We start from the raw sequence: 18250 nt of genomic DNA on the forward strand, positions 1-18250 counted from the left end.
GCGGATTCCGAACCACTGCGCCACCAGGCAGCAAGCCCCAAGGAATGATATTTAAACAGAACAAAAGTTGCTAGTTTTAGGTTGCACTCTCAGACTTGCAGTTGTAAGAGCACACCCAATAGGAGGGATAGGAAATCCTGTAATCATGTGTGTAACTGGATGCTCTAATGGGACTCAGGTGCAGACAGACAGGTGCCAGGTACCGAAGCGACAGTAAGACAGAGGCCGCCACATGCAGAGTTTCAAGGGAAACGGCCAGAAGCCTTCCCTAAATGGGTAATCCTCCTCCATCCCACTTCCTTTTCCAAACAGGGTCCCACTCAGAAGCAGGCCTAGGCAGGGGGTGAAGAGATCCAGAGCTCTCACATTTAGAGTTTTATTTATTCCAAAGGACGGGGCAATCTCATTGGTAAATTGTATGGGTGTTTACTTTTGAAGTCACTCTAGAACTCTGTACCTCTTAGAAGCAAGCTGATAAAAACACCGTCTTGCAGAAATATCTATCCTTGAATAGGGGAAGATTTCCCTGCTCAGTAAAAGTCAGGAGCAACGCAAATAACATTGTATTTTGATCAAGACCCAAGAGTCATGACCATAAACAAACCAATTCCCAACAGCATGTTGCCAATGACTATGGGGACATAAAGAAGCATCCTCAGGACAGGAGCACAGAGAATCCCTGCAGAAAATGTACTCTGCAGATGTACACAGAAAACAGCCCTCTTTGGAGGGTGTGGGAAACACACACCAAGATATATTCTTCTCTTGAGCAAACAACTGCCATAACTTGAACCCACACCCAATAAACTTCTATGTGGCTTCAATAACTGTTAAAAAACAAATCAGAACAAATCTGTGTAGTGCTTACAACAGATGCTAAAGATGCCACAGCAGAGAACCCAGAAGGCTTACCCTGGTGTTCTCCTACCTTTTATGACTTGAGGGCATATTTTTAAGAGCATCAGAACCAGAAAAATCAAGTAAAGATCATTAAAGAGGTCACTGACTTAGAGATCTTCATACTCAGTGAAGAAAGTAAGACAGAGAAAGACAAATACCATATAATACGGCTCATATGTGGAATCTAAAAATCATGGTACAAATGAACTTATTTACAAAACAGAAACAGACTCACAGACTTAGAGAACGAACTATGGTTACCAGTGGGGAAGGGTGGGGGAGAGGGATAGATACTGAGTTTGGGATTGACACGTACACACTGCTGTATTTAAAATAGGTAACCAACAAGGACTTACTGTATAGCACAGGGAACTCTGCTCAGTATTCTCTAATAACCTAAATGGGAAAAGAATGTGGAAGAGAATAGATACATGTGAGCAGAAGCAAGAAGAACTACAGTTCTGCAGCCTGTGGAATGAAAACCACATTCAAAAAAGACAGACAAAATGAAAAGGCAGAAGACTAGGTACCAGATGAAGGAACAAGACAAAACCCCAGAAAAACAACTAAATGAAGTGGAGATAGGCAACCTTTCAGAAAAAGAATTCAGAATAATGACAGTGAAGATGATCCAGAACCTCAGAAAAAGAAAGGAGGCAAAGATCGAGAAGATGCAAGAAATGTTTAACAAAGACCTAGATGAATTAAAGAACAAACAAAAAAAAGATGAACATACAATAACTGAAATAAGAAACACATAAGAAGGAATCAATAGCAGAATAACTGAGGCAGAAGAACGGATAAGTAACCTGGAAGACAGAATGGTGGAATTCACTGCCACAGAATAGAATAAAGAAAAAGAATGAAAAGAAATGAACACAGCCTGAGTGACCACTGGGACAACACTAAATGCACCAACATTCGCATTATAGGGGTCCCAGAAGGAGAAGAGAGAGAGAAAGGACCCGAGAATATATTTGAAGAGCTTATAGTAGAAAATGTCCATAACGTGGGAAAGGAAATAGCCACCCAAGTCCAGGAAGCACAGAGAGTCCCAGGCAGGATAAACACAAGGAGAAACATGGTGAGACACATAGTAATCAAACTGACAAAAATTAAAGAAAAAGAAAAATTATTAAAAGCAACAAGGGGAAAATGACAAATAACATACAAGGGAACTCTCATAAGGTTAACAGCTGATCTCTCAGCAGAAACTCTACAAGCCAGAAGGGAGTGGCATGATATATTTAAAGTGATGAAAGGGAAGAACCTACAACCAAGATTACTCTACCCAGCAAGGATCTCATTCACATTCAACAGAGAAATCAAAAGCTTTACAGACAAGCAAAAGCTAACAGAATTCAGCACCACCAAACCAGCACTACAACAAATGCTAAAGAAACTTCTCTAAGTGGGAAACATAAGAGGAGAAAAGGACCTACAAAAACAAACCCATAACAATTAAGAAAATGGTAATAGGAACATACATATCGATAATTACCTTAAATGTGAATGGATTAAATGCTCCAACCAAAAGACACAGGCTTGCTGAATGGCTACAAAAACAAGACCCATAAATATGCTGTTTACAAGAGACCCACTTCAGACCTAGGGACACATACAGACCGAAACTGAAGGAATGGAAAAAGATATTCCATGCAAATGGAAATCAAAAGAAAGCTGGAGTAGCGATACTCATTTCAGATGAAATAGACTTTACAATAAGGAATTTTATAAGAGACAAGGACACTACATAATGATCAAGGGATTAATGCAAGAAGAAGATATAACAATTATAAATATTTATGCACCCAACATAGGAGCACCTCAATACATAAGGCAAATGGTAACAGCTATAAAAGAGGAAATCGACAGCAGCACAATACTAGTGGGGTACTTTAACACCTCATTTACACCAATGGACGGATCATCCAGACAGAAAATTAATAAGGAAACCCAAGCTTTAAATGACACAATAGACCAGATAGATTTAATTGATATTTATAGGACATTCTATCCGAAAACAGCAAATTACACTTTCTGCTCAAGTGCACACAGTACATTCTTCAGGATAGATCACATCTTGGGTCACAAATCAAACCTCAGTAAATTTAAGAGAATTGAAATCATATCAAGCATTTTTTCCAACCACAACACTATGAGATTTGAAATCAGTTACAGGGAAAGAAACGTAAAAAACACAAACACATGGAGGCTAAACAATACATTACTAAATAACCAAGAGATCACTGAAGAAATCAAAGAGGAAATCAAAAAATACCTAGAGACAAATGACAATGAAAACACGAAGATCCAAAACCTATGGGGTGCAGCAAAAGCAGTTCTAAGAGGGAAGTTTATAGCTATACAAGCCTGCCTTGAGAAACAAGAAAAATCTCAAATAAACAATCTAAACTTACACCTAAAGGAACTAGAGAAAGAAGAACAAACAAAACCCAAAGTTAGCAGAAGGAAAGAAACCATAAAGATCAGAGGAGACATAAATGAAATAGAAACAAGGAAAACAATAGCAAAGATCAATAAAACTAAAAGCTGGTTCTTTGAGAAGATAAACAAAATTGATAAACCTTTAGCCAGACTCATCAAGAATAAGAGGGGGAGGACTCAAATCAGTAAAATTAGAAATGAAAAAGGAGACGTTACAACGGACACCGCAGAAATACAAAGCCTCGTAAGAGACTACTACAAGCAACTCCAGGCCAATAAAATGGACAACCTGGAAGAAATGGGCAAATTCTTAGAAAGGTATAACCTTCCAAGATTGAACCAGGAAGAATTAGAAAATATGAACAGACCAATCACATGTAATGAAATTGAAACTGTGATTAAAAATCTTCAAACAAACAAAAGTCCAGGACCAGCTGGCTTCACGGGTGAATTCTATCAGACATTTAGAGTAGAGCTAACACCCATCCTTCTCAAAGTCTTCCAAAAAATTGCAGAGGAAGGGAAACTGCCAAACTCATTCTACGAGGCCACCATCACAGTGATAGCGAAACCAGACAAAGATATTACAAAAAAAGAAAATTACAGACCAATATAACTGATGAATATAGATGCAAAAATCCTCAACAAAATACTAGTAAACAGACTCCAACAACACATTAAAAAGCTCATACACCATGATCAAGTGGGATTTATCCCAGGGATGCAAGGATTCTTCAATATACGCAAATCAATCAATGTGATACACCATATTAACAAATTGTAGGATAAAAACCATTTGATCATCTCAACAGATGCAGAAAAAGCTTTTGACAAAATTCAACACCCATTTGTGATAAAAACCCTCCAGAAAGTGGGCCTAGAGGGAGCCTACCTGAACATGATACAGACCATATACAACAAACCCACAGCAAACAGCATTCTCAATGGTGAAAAACTGAAAGCATTTCCTCTAAGAGCTGGAACAAGACAAGGATGTCCACTCTTGCCACTATTATTCAACACAGTTTTGGAAGTCCTAGCCATGGCAATCAGAGAAGAAAAAGAAATAAAAGGAAAACAAACTGGAAAAGAAGAAGTAAAACGGTCGCTGTTTGCAGATGACATGATACTATACATAGAGAATCCTAAAAATGCCACCAGAAAACTACTAGAGCTAATCAATGAATTTGGTAAAGTTGCAGGATACAAAATTAATGCACAGAAATCTCTTGTATTCCTATACACTAACAATGAAAGATCAGAAAATTAAGGAAACAATCCCTTTCACTATTGCAACAAAAAGAATAAAATACCTAGGAATAAACCTACCTAAAGAGGTAAAATACCTGTATGCAGAAAACTATAAGATACTGATGAAAGAAATTAAAGATGATACCAACAGATGGAGAGATATACCATGTTTTTGGATTGGAAGAATCAATATTGTGAAAATGACTATACTACCCAAAGCAATCTACAGATTCAAGGCAATCCCTATCAAATTACAAATGGCATTTTTCACATAACTAGAACAAAAAATCTTAAAATTTGTATGGACACACAAAAGACCCCGAAGAGCCAAAGCAATCTTGAGGGAAAAATATGGAGCTGGAGGAATCAATCAGACTCCCTGACTTCAGACTATACTACAAAGCTACAGTAATCCAGACAATATGGTACTGGCACAAAAACACAAATATAGATCAATGGAACAGGATAGAAAGCCCAGAGGTAAACCCATGCACCTATGGTCAACTAATCTATGACAAAAGAGGTAAGGATATATAATGGAGAAAAGACAACCTCTTCAATAAGTGGTGCTTGGATAACTGGACAGCTACATGTAAAAGAATGAAATTAGAACACTCCCTAACACCATACACAAAAATAAACTCAAAAGGGATTAGAGACCTAAATGTAAGGCCAGACACTATAAAACTCTTAGAAGAAAACATAGGAACAACACTCTTTGACATAGATCACAGGAAGATCTTTTATAACCCACCTCCTAGAGTAATGGAAATAAAAGCGAAAATAAACAAATGGGACCTAATGAAACTTAAAAGGTTTTGCACAGCAAAGGAAACCATAAACAAGATGAAAAGACAACCCTCAGAATGGTAGATCTTTGCAAACGAATCAACGGACAAAGGATTAATCTCCAAAATATATAAATAGCTTATGCAGCTCAATATTAAGAAAACAAACAACCCAATCAACAAATGGGTAGAGACCTAAATAGACATTTCTCCAAAGAAGACATACAGATGGCCAAGAAGCACATGACAAGCTGCTCAACATCACTAATTACTAGAGAAATGAAAATCAAAACTACAATGAGGTATCCCCTCACACCAGTTAGAATGGGCATCATCAGAAAATCTACAAACAACAAATGCAGGAGAGGGTGTGGAGAAAAGGGAACCCTCTTGCACTGTTGGTGAGAATGTAAATTGATGCAGCCACTATGGAGAACAGTATGCAGGTTCCTTAAAAAACTAAAAAGAGAATTACCATATGACCCAGCAATCCCACTCCTGGGCATATACCCTGAGAAAACCATAATTCAAAAGGAGACATGTACCACAGTGTTCACTGCAGCACTATTTACAATAGCCAGGTCATGGACGTAACCTCAATGTCCATCGACAGACGATTGGATAAAGAAGACAATGGAATATTACTCAGCCATAAAAAGAAACAAAATTGGGTCATTTGTAGAGACGTGGGTGGACCTAGAGGCCAGAGTGAAGTAAGTCAGAAAGAGAAGAACAAATATCGTATACTAAGGCATATATGTGGAATCTAGACAAATGGTACAGATGAACCGGTTTGCAGGGCAGAAATAGAGACAAAGATGTAGAGAACAAATGTATGGACACCAAAGGGGGAAAGGGAGTGGTGGGATGAACTGGGAGATTGGGATTGACATGTATACACTAATATGTATAAAATGGATGACTAATAAGAACCTGCTGTATTAAAAAAAAGTAAAATTCAAAATAAACAAAAGAGAAAAATACCGTATGCTAACACATATATATGGAATCTAAAAAAAAACGGTTCTGAAGAACCTAGGGGCAGGACAGGAATAAAGACACAGACGTAGACAATGGAGTTGAGGACACGGGGAAGGGGAAGGGTAAGCTGGGACGAAGTGAGAGAGTGGCATGGACATATATACACTACCAAATGTAAAATAGATAGCTAGTGGGAAGCAGCAGCATAGCACAGGGAGATCAGCTCGGTGCTCTGTGACCACCTAGAGGGGTGGGATAGGGAGGGTGGGTGGGAGGGAGAGGCAAGAGGGAGGGGATATGGGGATATATGTATATGTATAGCTGATTCACTTTGTTATACAGCAGAAACTAACACACCATTGTAAAGCAATTATACTCCAATAAAGGTGTTTAAAAAAAAAAGATACATGTATATGTATAACTGAATCACTTTGCTGTACACCTGAAACTGACACAATATTGTAAATCAACTCTCCTCCAATATAAAATAAAAATTAAAGTAACAAAGTGGTCACTGAATTTGAATTTCCATGGTTCTTTTTAAAATCTCTGTGGCTTTTTCTAGGTTAATAGTCCTTGTTAACTCTGGTTTAGATGTGTCTCTTTAGCGCACATTTTGCATGTCCCTGACCTCCCCATTAGTATTTTCACTGCTACGCATGATCATATCTCCCGCCACAGCCATCATGTATCTTCCGTCCATGTCCACCCCCCAAGCCTGTAACCTCATTCTCCCTCTAGATGCACGGCCCATGAGAAAACACCCACTCTCCTTATCTTTTCTCTCCTGTTATCTAGGAGACATTTGGCTGGACCCAAACCCCACTGCGGGGCTCTCTCCAGCCCCCCAAACAAGTAAACAAAACATACTCTGTCCTCCTTCCCCTCTGGGAGCAATCTCAGATCGCCCCCCCTTGATCCCTAAAACTCTCCCCAAAGTCTTACAGACTTTATGTCTCACTTCTCCACTTGAGCCCATAAACATTCTTCCTTCCACTTCTGCACCCCTCATCACACTGAAGCGTTTTGTCTTCTGTCAACATTGAAACATCATAAGCTGTTTATTCACTGGTCCTCATTGTAATTTGTATTGTATTTTGTACCGTCGGCCAGTTTCCTTGACTTTTCTCTCCCGTCCTTGGCATCCTCCTTCTCTACCTGCCTTAAGGCTCTTCCTTTCTTTCCTCCCCTCCTCCCTCTTTCTTTCTCTCTCCTCCCTCCCTCCCTCTCATTTTTCTCTGTTTCTTTTTCTCCTCTTCTCCCGCCTTTGTTTCCTTCCCTGTCTCCCTGCAGGGACTCGTCTTCCTGGTTCTGGACCACAAAGGTGGGACTGCCTTTTCCTTCCACTTCAGTCTTCCGTGTCCAGCAGCTCCGCCCCTGTCCTTATCTGCCACACACCACGAGGAGTCAGACGTATGTCCGGGCCAAGGATCCGATTTAAAAGCAGATCCTGGATTTTTCATAGACGTAAGGCCATCTAGCCCTAAGTTACTCATTAAAAGGGGGGGCGGGGGAAAGGAAATAGCAAGTCACACATTACACAGAAACTATAATATCCAGCATTGTCCCTTGTTTTTCAGGCCCATGGAGCTGGAGCAGTTCTTTCCGCTGCCAAACCTCCAGCAGCAACACGTGAAAGCTACCAGTACGGTGTGATGCCACCAATTTCCAGAACTTAGAAAGGTTCATTGATTTTTACTGCAGTTTCTTACACAATCCACTTCCTCTAAGGCCAAGCAAGCCAACCCTGATGGAGAGAAGTTACAGGATGAATAAATGTTATGGTATCCACATAGAAATTATTTACTTTCCTTTCCTCACTTCGATTTCCAAATTTATTTCTGGCTTCCTCCCGCTCGTAATCACCAGCAACGTGCAGGACCACGCATTCTTACGATCCCCCTGCCCGCCTCCCCTTTACTGGACAATTCTGGCACAGCCCTCATGCCAGTGTTAGGGGAGGTCAATTAATATCCTAATGGAATAAAGCAACTCTCTAAAGCAAGACAACTTGGGATAGGATTTTCTACCTACGCCTCAAGTAAGAGGAATGAATGTCACAGTCGGTTGATATAATAGCGGTTTTACTGTATGAGCGGCAGTTACAGTAACTGTAAATCAGAACTTTGGTTGGCTTTCCACTTTACGTAGTTATAGCTATGAGTCCACTCTTGCTATCCAGAAGAATTATTTTACAATTAGATGGGACATGTCGGAGCCCAGAAGGAAAACTTCAATTTCAGTCATCTTATTTTCCTTGAATAGAACCCAGTGCTACCAAAACTCAGGTCAATTCAACTTTTCGCACAAGGGTTTCTCACCGTTTTCTGAAGTTGAACCAACATAAACGTAAATGCTCAGAATTTTAAGTACTTTTACAAGCTGCCATATAAAATAGCAATAATGGGTCTCCACGCACCAAAGAAAAACAAACACACAAACAAACCAAAAAAATAAGCTTGTAACTTCATTTTCAAGGTGGAACATGGTCAGAGCCTATAAAACATAATACCTAACCCTGAATTTGGACTGCAAATCTATCACTGAAACATCTAGTAAATGACTCAATTTGTTTACACAGCTCTGTACCTTTTTACAGCCTTGCCATAAAGAAGTCATTACATCCTTTCCCTTTATTTTGTTTAAGAGTGTTTGAATGAACCTCCGAACCACAAGCCAGTTAAACGAGCTCTCATATAATTCACCAGGACTGGGGGAATTTTCAAAACAATGTTTGTAGTTTGGAAACACCACACACTCCCACACTCCCAAAGTACTTCCTGTGCTTTATGCAGTTTTAAACGTCCAGCGTATATATTAAATAAGTCCTCCTTTTCCATTTTTCCTAGTAAAAAGTGTGGCATTTGCACTTCTTCCAGAAGATTTGCACCTCTGAGTGTTTTGCTAGGGTAGTTTGGCTGTTTGGAAATGACTGCAAAGGAAGACTGTAAGGAAATGTGGGATCCAGACACCTTAATTGATTTCCGAGAATGTAAATGTTAGTTCTCAAAGGAAACCATTCTAAAGCAGTTAGCTTAATGGGGTGCCCAAGCAGTGCCCATTGAAAGTTATCAGTACGGGACTTCCCTGGTGCGCAGTGGTTAAGAATCCGCCTGCCAATGCAGGGGACACAGGTTCGAGCCCTGGTCCGGGAAGATCCCACGTGCCGTGGAGCAACTAAGCCCGTACGCCACAACTACTGAGCCTGCGCTTTAGAGCCCGCGAGCCACAACTACTGAACCCACGAGCCACAACTACTGAGCCCATGTTCCTAGAGCCCGTGCTCCACAACAAGAGAAGCCACCGCAGTGAGAAGCCCGCGCACCGCAACGAAGAGTAGCCCCTGCTCACCGCAACTAGAGAAAGCCTGTGCACAGCAACGAAGACCCAACACAGCCAATAAAAAGTTATCAGTACAGATTAAAGATAAATTTGCTACCATTACAAAACAAGTGCTTTCTTAAAACAAACACACAGATTATTTAATTTTTAATTTTACATTCTTAATCATGCCTGCAAATACTAAGCCTGTTAATTTTCTCAAGAAAACAGAGGTTAGAACCACTTTTTCAAGGGTTAGCATTTATCAATGAGGTATTTAGAGTCAACATCTGGGCCAGATTTTGACCAGGAACACCTGCTAGTTTTTGACTGTGGATTTTTCTACAGCCAGACAATTTTGTGACTAACACAAAATACAGATACAGCCGAGGCCATACACATCTCTAATATACAGGAAACTGCATCTGAAACTGTAAAAACATAGTACGCTATGAGATCTAGTCACCTAGATCTATCACAGAGGCCATCCACTGTCATGTGGACCTCCAGAAACAGTGTAGTTTAGTTTAGAGATAAAAGTAAAGCGAGTCACGGAACATACGCATTGAGACATTGCTGCTTATCTAACAGGAAGCCGCCCCAATATCTTTTATTACCCACAACATAACCCGATTACCAGCAGGGGAGACCCGCCTCCAGGACACCCCGTCTCTGGCCCTCGATGTGCACGAGCCAATTCAGTTTCTCGTTTTTATGGTGTTCAGTCTCCTTTGAATGGCTAAGCAGATGGCAAGTCACACTCTAATAAGAAGGAGTCTACTCTATTTCCAAAGAAAAACATGAAAATGCTGGAAGTTACTGTGTTCTTCCTGTGTTCTTCAACCATTTGCACCCTACCACCATGCCTCAGGTTTAAAGTCAGATACATCAGAAATGAACCCTGCAGGTTCCCCTTTTTTCCAAACCCAGGAAGACATTTCCAGTAAGGAACTGAATCCTTTTTTGTTCTCATCTGTTCCCATCTTAATCACATTTTAAGCAAACATTCCTTCTTCATACACGGATTTTAAACATAGCCTGTTGCCACAGAAAAAGACATTGTAACGCTTTAATGGCTCCCAATTTGCATTTCTAATCACCTCAGCCTATGACTGTGTGTGGCAATACAGGAAACAAGCTGTGATTCATTCCTCAGTCGGAAAAAAAAAGATAAGTAATAGGACTCTTTAAAAGACAGATGTCCTTATAAACACCCAGCAAAAATAACTGCCAGAAACAACACAAGGTGAGCCCCTCGCAAGCCCAGCTTCTGTTGTTCATGGTTTCTGATCTCTGCAGTGACTCTCAAGGCAGGTGCAGGAGGCCAGCTGGGCAGTCGAGCACAGAAGCCCAGCCCCATCTCGCAAACACTGAGAAGCTTAAAATAGTACCCACTCACGAACAAGGCTTTCCTGGAATGCAAATGGCCTGGCTTCAAAAAACATAGCACGCTATCCACATCACATCGAATGCATTCATTTCAGATCCTTAAATACCTCAAAATAGTTCTAGCATTGGGTCCAAGGAACCAGGACGAACCTCCCCAGAGGTTACTCAATGCAAACTAACCTCACAGGAATTAATTTTCCAGGAAATTCAAAATCCTTTCCCTTAAAAGTACAAAGGCCGTTTTCCTTGCTCCTCGCAAGGGAATAGCTTCACTACACTGATCCTATGCGTGCTGCCCCTTTAGCACATCCTGTCCCACACCCAGCCTCCTTCTGCATGCCATCCGTTTTGTGAATGAAGTGTGAAATTAGCACTTTGTTTACATAAAGCAGGCAGCAGAGATGGCGTGGACACAGGCTTAGCTTATTTGAGTGTCACTGAGGCTGTGCAGGCTGCGCTCGGACCGGTTCAGAACTTCCCAAGAAAACCCCAGTGAGCCCTTAGCCGCTCACACCAAAGCGGAAATGCTACCTGCCTGCCTAGAAAGCAACTGGAAAGAAAAGGTTTGACTCAATCTTAAACATGAAGACAACCTTTCCTTTTTTTAAACTAAAGTTGATTTACAATGTTGTGTTAGTTTCAAGTGTACACCAAAGTGATTCAGTTACACACACACACACACACACACACACACACACACACACATATATATATATGATTTTTCAGATTCTTTTCCCTTATAGCTTATTACAAAATACTGAGTGGAGCTCCCTGTGCTCTACAGTAGGTCCTTGTTGGTTCTCTATTTTATACACAGTCGTGTGTATCTGCTAATCGCAACCTCCTAATTTATCCCTTCCCCACCTTTCCCCTTTGGTAACCTTAAGTTTGTTTTCTATGTCTGTAAGTCTGAGTCTGTTTTGTAAGTAAGTTCACCTCTATCATTTTTTATATGGAATCAATAGATTCCACATATAAGTGATATCACATGATATTTGTCTTTCTGTGTCTGAATCACTTCACTCTGTATGACAGACTCTAGGTCGATCCACCTCAGTACAAATAACTCAATTTCATTCCTTTTATGGCTGAGTAATAGTCCATTGTATATATGCACCACATCTTCTTTATCCATTCACCTGTCGATGGACGTTTAGGTTGCTTCCATGTCCTGGCTATTGTAAATAGAGCTGCAATGAACATTGTGGTACATGACTCTTTTTGAATTATGGTTTTCTCAGGGTATATGCCCAGTAGTGGGATTGCTGGATCGTATGGTAGTTCTATTCTTAGTTTTTTAAGGACCCTCCATACTGTTCTCCATAGTGGCTGTAGCAATTTACATTCCCACTAACAGTGCAAGAGGGTTCCCTTTCCTCCACGCCCTCTCCAGCATTTATTGTTTGCAGAGTGAAGACAACCTTCTCCTGGATTCTGTTTGAGAGCTGCCCTGCACACGGCGTCAGGGCCTGGCATCTCCCCTGCCCCTGCTCATCCTACACCCCAGACTTGCTTCTCTCCTGGGCTGCAGGCTGTCCCCTCGGCCTAGAGCACTTTCCTCTTCTCCCTTCTCAGGCCCACTTCAAAGTACGTCATCTCCCCGTGGGAGCTTTTTTCTCCATGCACTTCTTTTCCGGGTGGAATCCACCACCTGGTCCATCACCAGAGGATCTGGGGGGTACGGTAAAGCCCTCTGCGTTCCCACAGCTCCTGGAGCCCAGAACTAACAGACCTGGAGATAAACTGCAGAGCTGCCATCCTCCCTGGACAGCGCTTCGCAAGGGCAAGGGCTGCACCTCCTTCTCTGTGTACCCGGCACCTTGGGCAGAGCTCAGCACAGAGCGCACGCTCATAAACATTTGCTGTTTAAAAACAGTGTTCTAATAAAACGTTAGGCCATTAACTCATGACGGGGGAGGCGCGTGTCTGAGTCCTGGCTTGGAGTCGGAGCCAGGTCCAAACGTTCGCCAGCTGTGCGACCTTGGCCCGCCTAGCCTCGCTGTTCCTCCCAATAGCGCACGGGGAGGCCACAGGGATGAACTGTCGACCGTCTGCAAACGCCGAGCACCAGCGCCGCACCCGGCGGGCTCTCGGGGGGGTCATCATCAACATCACAAAACCAGAGGCCCACCAGGGACCCCTGGGTCCCACTGAATCGCCCCCCGGGGTGGCATCCAAACACCGCCCTTCCCGGGAGCGCGTGCCGGTTTCTCATCAGCGCGCGGCGAACCCAGGAGCGATGCAGAGCCGCGTTCTTGCACTGGTTTCCATCGACGGGCCTCGTGCTGTCCGGGGATGGTGTTTTCTCTCAAGGAGCCAGACCCCCGCTTTGCCTGCCCCCCGCCCCAGACACTGCAACAACCCGACACACCATCCCTTAATTGAGAGATGGTTCAACTACTCTTCAATGGGGAAAATGCCGAATCCGAAAAAAAAAAAAAAAAAAAAAATCACAGTTTGAAAATAAAAAGGAATTAAGCCTAACAGCACGAAAGCAAAATTAGTGAAGCCAGCCTGGCAAAGATGGTTTGGCTTTGCAACAAGGCAGATGTCCGGGGGGGGGGGGGGGGGTGGGGGGCGGGGTCAGCTGCCCCATCACCAGGAGACTGGGAATAACCACTTGAAGGTGGGGCAGGAAGTCCGACGTGAAGGCAGATGGCAGATAAGAGGGGCTGAGCTCCATCTGAAATGTATCCTCCTGGCCTAAACCACAGAATGAGCTCATGCTACCGAAAACATCACGCTTACGAACTTGGCTCGAAGGATAAATGTAATTAACACAACTCCTCTTTATAACTGTGGCTCATTTGTTCTCAGATTTTGAACTCTGTAAACAAGATTTTTTAAAAAGGTAAATGAATCCTGTTTTAGGCAAGCTGGTCGAGTCCACAGCTACGAATTTATCTCCTCGATGCTCTCGACTTTAAGAGCAGTCTGAACCTCTGAATAGAATGCCCTGTATAATATAGTGTAAATAAAGGCTCAAGTCACTCATTACACATTGCAAAAGAGTAACAGGCTGTGTGTTCTAGAGCTCACTAAACCATGCTTATTTACTCACTTCTGTGGTACTTCACCACTGAGACATCCTGCTAAATAAAATGTTCAAAATTGTTAAAAGAAAAGAAAGAAAAGAAAAGAAAAGGAAACCCCCCAGTGGAACCAAGCTTTCCCACGTCAGCCTTCCTCCTCAGCGTCAAGAAACACGGCAAAATACGCCAATAAACACTGTTCATCCACGGACCCGCTGAAAATTTGATCCCAGCACGTCACAGGAACAATTCCAAAGGAAGTATTTCAAGTCATTTGCCAAACTGTCAGATTTCTACCCCAACAGAGGTGTTACTGTAGACCTTAGCCAGGGTATGTGTTCTGCGTCATTAATAGGTTTATTCCGAGATTGTTGTCCTTAGCGCGCCTGTGAAGAATGTTTGAGGATCAAGGGAGCCCAAGCTGCCCTTACAACCCCCAAAGCACGAAACCTCCTAAAACAGTAAAGAAATGCATTTATGCCAAGTGTTGGAATTTTGAAACTAGAATGCCATTTGCCTCACTGGTTCCCATGGAAGGAAAACATATCAGCCCATAAGCAGTAGAACCCGGCTACCCTCCAGCGCGACCTTGACAAAGTCACCTCGGTGGTCTAGGCCTCACCGTACACATCGCTGTGGACGGACTCCTGGGACCCTTCCGGCCCTGACGTCCCACCTGCCAGATTTACTGGGGATTTCTAGGCTGTGCACGTTCTCCGTGAGCCGCAAGCAGAAGGTGGGAAGTACACTGATGCTGGAGTGTGTCGGCCATTCAACGTCACCATTCTGCACAGTCCTGGGTCCAGATCACGTGCATGCGGCCCAGCTGCAGCACTACAGACGTGCACACCCCCGTGGCACTTTTCAGACAGTAACGAGCACCACTTCTAGGAAACCTACCCACCGGCTTGGTACACACGCTCCTGGTCACGTGGTACATTTACCAAGATGACAAAGTAGAACTCCCACTGGCGGCTCCCATCCCAACCAATAAGCAAGTGCATCTTCCTTTGCAAAAAGTCAAGCAATGGTGAAAGTTGCAGTATCAAAAAGCCACCTTCCAAGACGGGCTGCTGTTCCAGGCAACAGCAGAGTCCTTCTTGAGCAAGGCACTACATCCAGAACCGTCTAACAAACATTTACTCTATGCCACCCTTAGTTCCAGGCGCTGGCGCACCCACAAAGGGCAAGTCAGACAGGGCCACGCTCTCAGGGACCTTACATTCTACAGGGGTGGCAGGGAGACAATAAATAAACCAATAAACAAGCAGAATACCACAGTGGTAAGTGCTATGCGGTGAATTACCCTTAATGTGATAAACAGGGGTGGTTAATGAAAGTGGTTAGAAAAAAGACCTCGCAGAGAAGGTGGTCTCTTTAACCCAGATGGCAGGAAGGTGGTACCCAGGCCAAAGCAGCTGCCCGGTGTTGCCCGGGGAAGCAGGAACAGGCACCTGAGGGCTGCAATCCCACGCCACGCGTGCCACGTCCCCTGCCCCATCTCACCCCCGGCCTCCACCCTTGACAGGCTCGAAGCAAAGCTGCTGCAGGAAGGAGGCTTGAAGGAGGCTGTACCCTTTCTTCTCTCCGGGTCCTTCAAGCTGCAGGTGGGCCGGGCCCGAGTGCCCAGCAATGGGGAGAAGAGACAGGAGTTTTAACTCCCCTGTGAACTAAACTGTCCATAGCTGAAAGTGTCAAAAGGCTTAAGCATCAGTGTGGCAGGCGCAGGGATCCGTCAGGAAGGAGGCCAGCGGGGTTGGGGCAGCGTCCCCGATGTCCCCAGCTGTGCCGGGCATTAACGCTGAAGCTTCTGCTCAAAGGTGCTCCATCTGTCCTGGCGGAGTGGCTGGGCTCCTTCTCAACCCACTGCGGATGCTTCAGTGTCTCCACAATGGGTGTGGTCGTACCCCGTGCTTACCAGCCAAAAATCAACCACTAGACGTATCCCCAGGAGACAGAGAAGGGGGATGCAAGGGGAAAAAATCACAGGTGGAGGCAGTGGTAGAGCAAAATAATTCACAGAGACTAAGCAATGAGCGTACAGATATTATAGAGCGTCATACAGAGATATCCTGGCTACGGATAACACTTGCAAATAAAACCATCAGAGGCATCAAAAGCAGACCAAGTAAATGAAGGGACTTCTATTATGACTTCTACCATGTTGGTTGATACAAAGAGAAACCTCCCCTCTGCTCAGTGTTCTGGAATAACCTAAATGGGAAAAGAATTTGAAAAAGAATATATATATATGTATACGTACAACTGAATCACTTTCCTGTACACCTGAAACTAACACATTGTTAATCAACTATACTCCAATATAAAATAAAATAAATTTTTTTAAAAAGAAAAAAAAAGAAACGTCTGGGGAAATGTTTAGCAGTCTTGGGAACATTTTGGGGGGAAGGTGGACATTACAAATAAACTGATTCAATTATTCTTTATTTAACACACATCACATTATCATTAGATTTCTATTTCTTCAAAAACTGTGCAAGTTTATAGATAAAACAATTTTTGCACCAAAATGTTGAAAAAAAATGTAGTAGAAGAGAATGTCAAAAAGATATGTAAGGAATAAGTTTCAGGAAGGATGAACTAAGAATAAACCAAGCTAAGACGTTGGTGCCCGACACAGGGCACTACAAAATGCACCAAGGAGGAAAGTGTAGGGTCAGCCCCCAGCATCTATTTACAACTATTCAACAAATGATATATAGTCCCTGAGGCTTCGTACAGACCTTTGTACTTTCTAATTACCTTTCAGAGGTAAACACCAAGTTTATAAGATTAAGGGTAGAAGGTAACAGCTGGGAGAAGAGGAAAAGTCACCATAAAATAGAAGGGGGATTTTTTGGTCACCTATGGTGAAAAGCAATATTCATCATTACATAATGGTACTTCGCTTCTCCAACTTCCTCAACTACCCCAAACAGAGCAGAGAACCAGGAGGAAGTTAAAAAAAAAAAAAAAAAACCTCTAGATAACAAAAATAAATGTCACAAAGGTCATGCACAACAACTTATAGACTAACAGGAAAGTCCCCTGGGTCCTCGGGCAGAGCTATGTACTCTTGGACACTATTCTAAAGGTTGTGACGATCTGCCTTGCAGTCAAATACAGGTTTGAAGCTGCTACCTAGGGCAGAGGGGAGGGGAGTGGATATGGGCACACTGGCAATGGGAGGAGGGGTAAGCTGGCACTGAAAGAGACACACTGAAAAGCCGTAAACACAAGATACACGAACTGAGCAAGGCATTACCAGGGGACCATTTGTCCCCAGAGTAAATGGCTGCACAGGCCACAGAAGCCCTTGAGGACAAGTGCGCAAACAATGAATGATGTTCAGTGGGGAAAGGGAAGGGGGAGGGGCAATCTGGGGTAGGGAATTAGAAGGTACGCTATTATTATGTTGAAAATAAGCTACGAGGATATATTACACCACACGGGAATGTAGCCAGTATTTTATAGTAACTATAAACGGAGTATAACCTTTAATAATCGTGAATCACTATATTGTACACCTGTAACTTACACAATATTATACATCAACTACACTTAAATCTTTAAAAATAATGTTCGCAAGGAAAACCCTAATCAACAGAGACATATCCCAAATCTACACTCACAACAGTTAACAGGAGAACAGTCAGAAGCATGTTTCAGGGCTATGGGTAAATTCAAATCCCTCCCCAGTGACACAAGGTAGGTGAGGCCTTATCCCACCGACAACCCTGTGACTGGCGTCTACTGGGGCTAAACACACGCGATAAAGTAAGCTGTGTTCCGTTTCGCTTGAGATGCACCTGATTCCCTCTGCTGCAGCCCGGAAGCAGCATCCCAGAACTCACCCGTTTCCTGGGAGGACTCCTCTCCTAAAACGAGTGCGTGCAGACCACAGCCATTTCCCCATGGCCGTGCAGCGCGTCCAGGCCAGAAACCCCACCTGCGTCAGCGTTCTGACCTTTCATCTCCCTCTCTCCGTTAAATCTGGGGGCAGATCCTTGGTGGATATGTGAGACTTCATTGTCAGCAGTCAGATTAAGAATGAAAGACACAAAGGCGGGAGTTCCCCGGTGGTCCAGTGGTTAGCTCGGGCTCCGCGCTTTCACCCATGGAGCCCAGGTTCAATGCTTG

At 43.1% G+C, this 18250-nt stretch overlaps 1 protein-coding gene across 3 annotated transcripts in view; it reads right to left on the minus strand.

The window, feature by feature from the left end:
* PDGFC (platelet derived growth factor C) overlaps window positions 1-18250 on the minus strand; it is a 218303-nt gene that overhangs the window by 196820 nt on the left and 3233 nt on the right. Inside the window, exon 1 of one of the 3 annotated variants that reach the window (XM_057546249.1) lies at window positions 17965-18051. The exons of the other annotated variants lie outside the window; for them this stretch is intronic. The gene's annotated coding sequence lies outside the window, so the exon portion shown is untranslated. Of the gene's footprint in view, window positions 1-17964; window positions 18052-18250 lie in introns of those variants that run through there. 3 annotated transcript variants of the gene reach the window in all.

The sequence above is a fragment of the Balaenoptera acutorostrata genome, chromosome 5 (genome assembly GCF_949987535.1).
Source record: "Balaenoptera acutorostrata chromosome 5, mBalAcu1.1, whole genome shotgun sequence".
In the NCBI taxonomy this organism is placed as follows: domain Eukaryota; kingdom Metazoa; phylum Chordata; class Mammalia; order Artiodactyla; family Balaenopteridae; genus Balaenoptera; species Balaenoptera acutorostrata.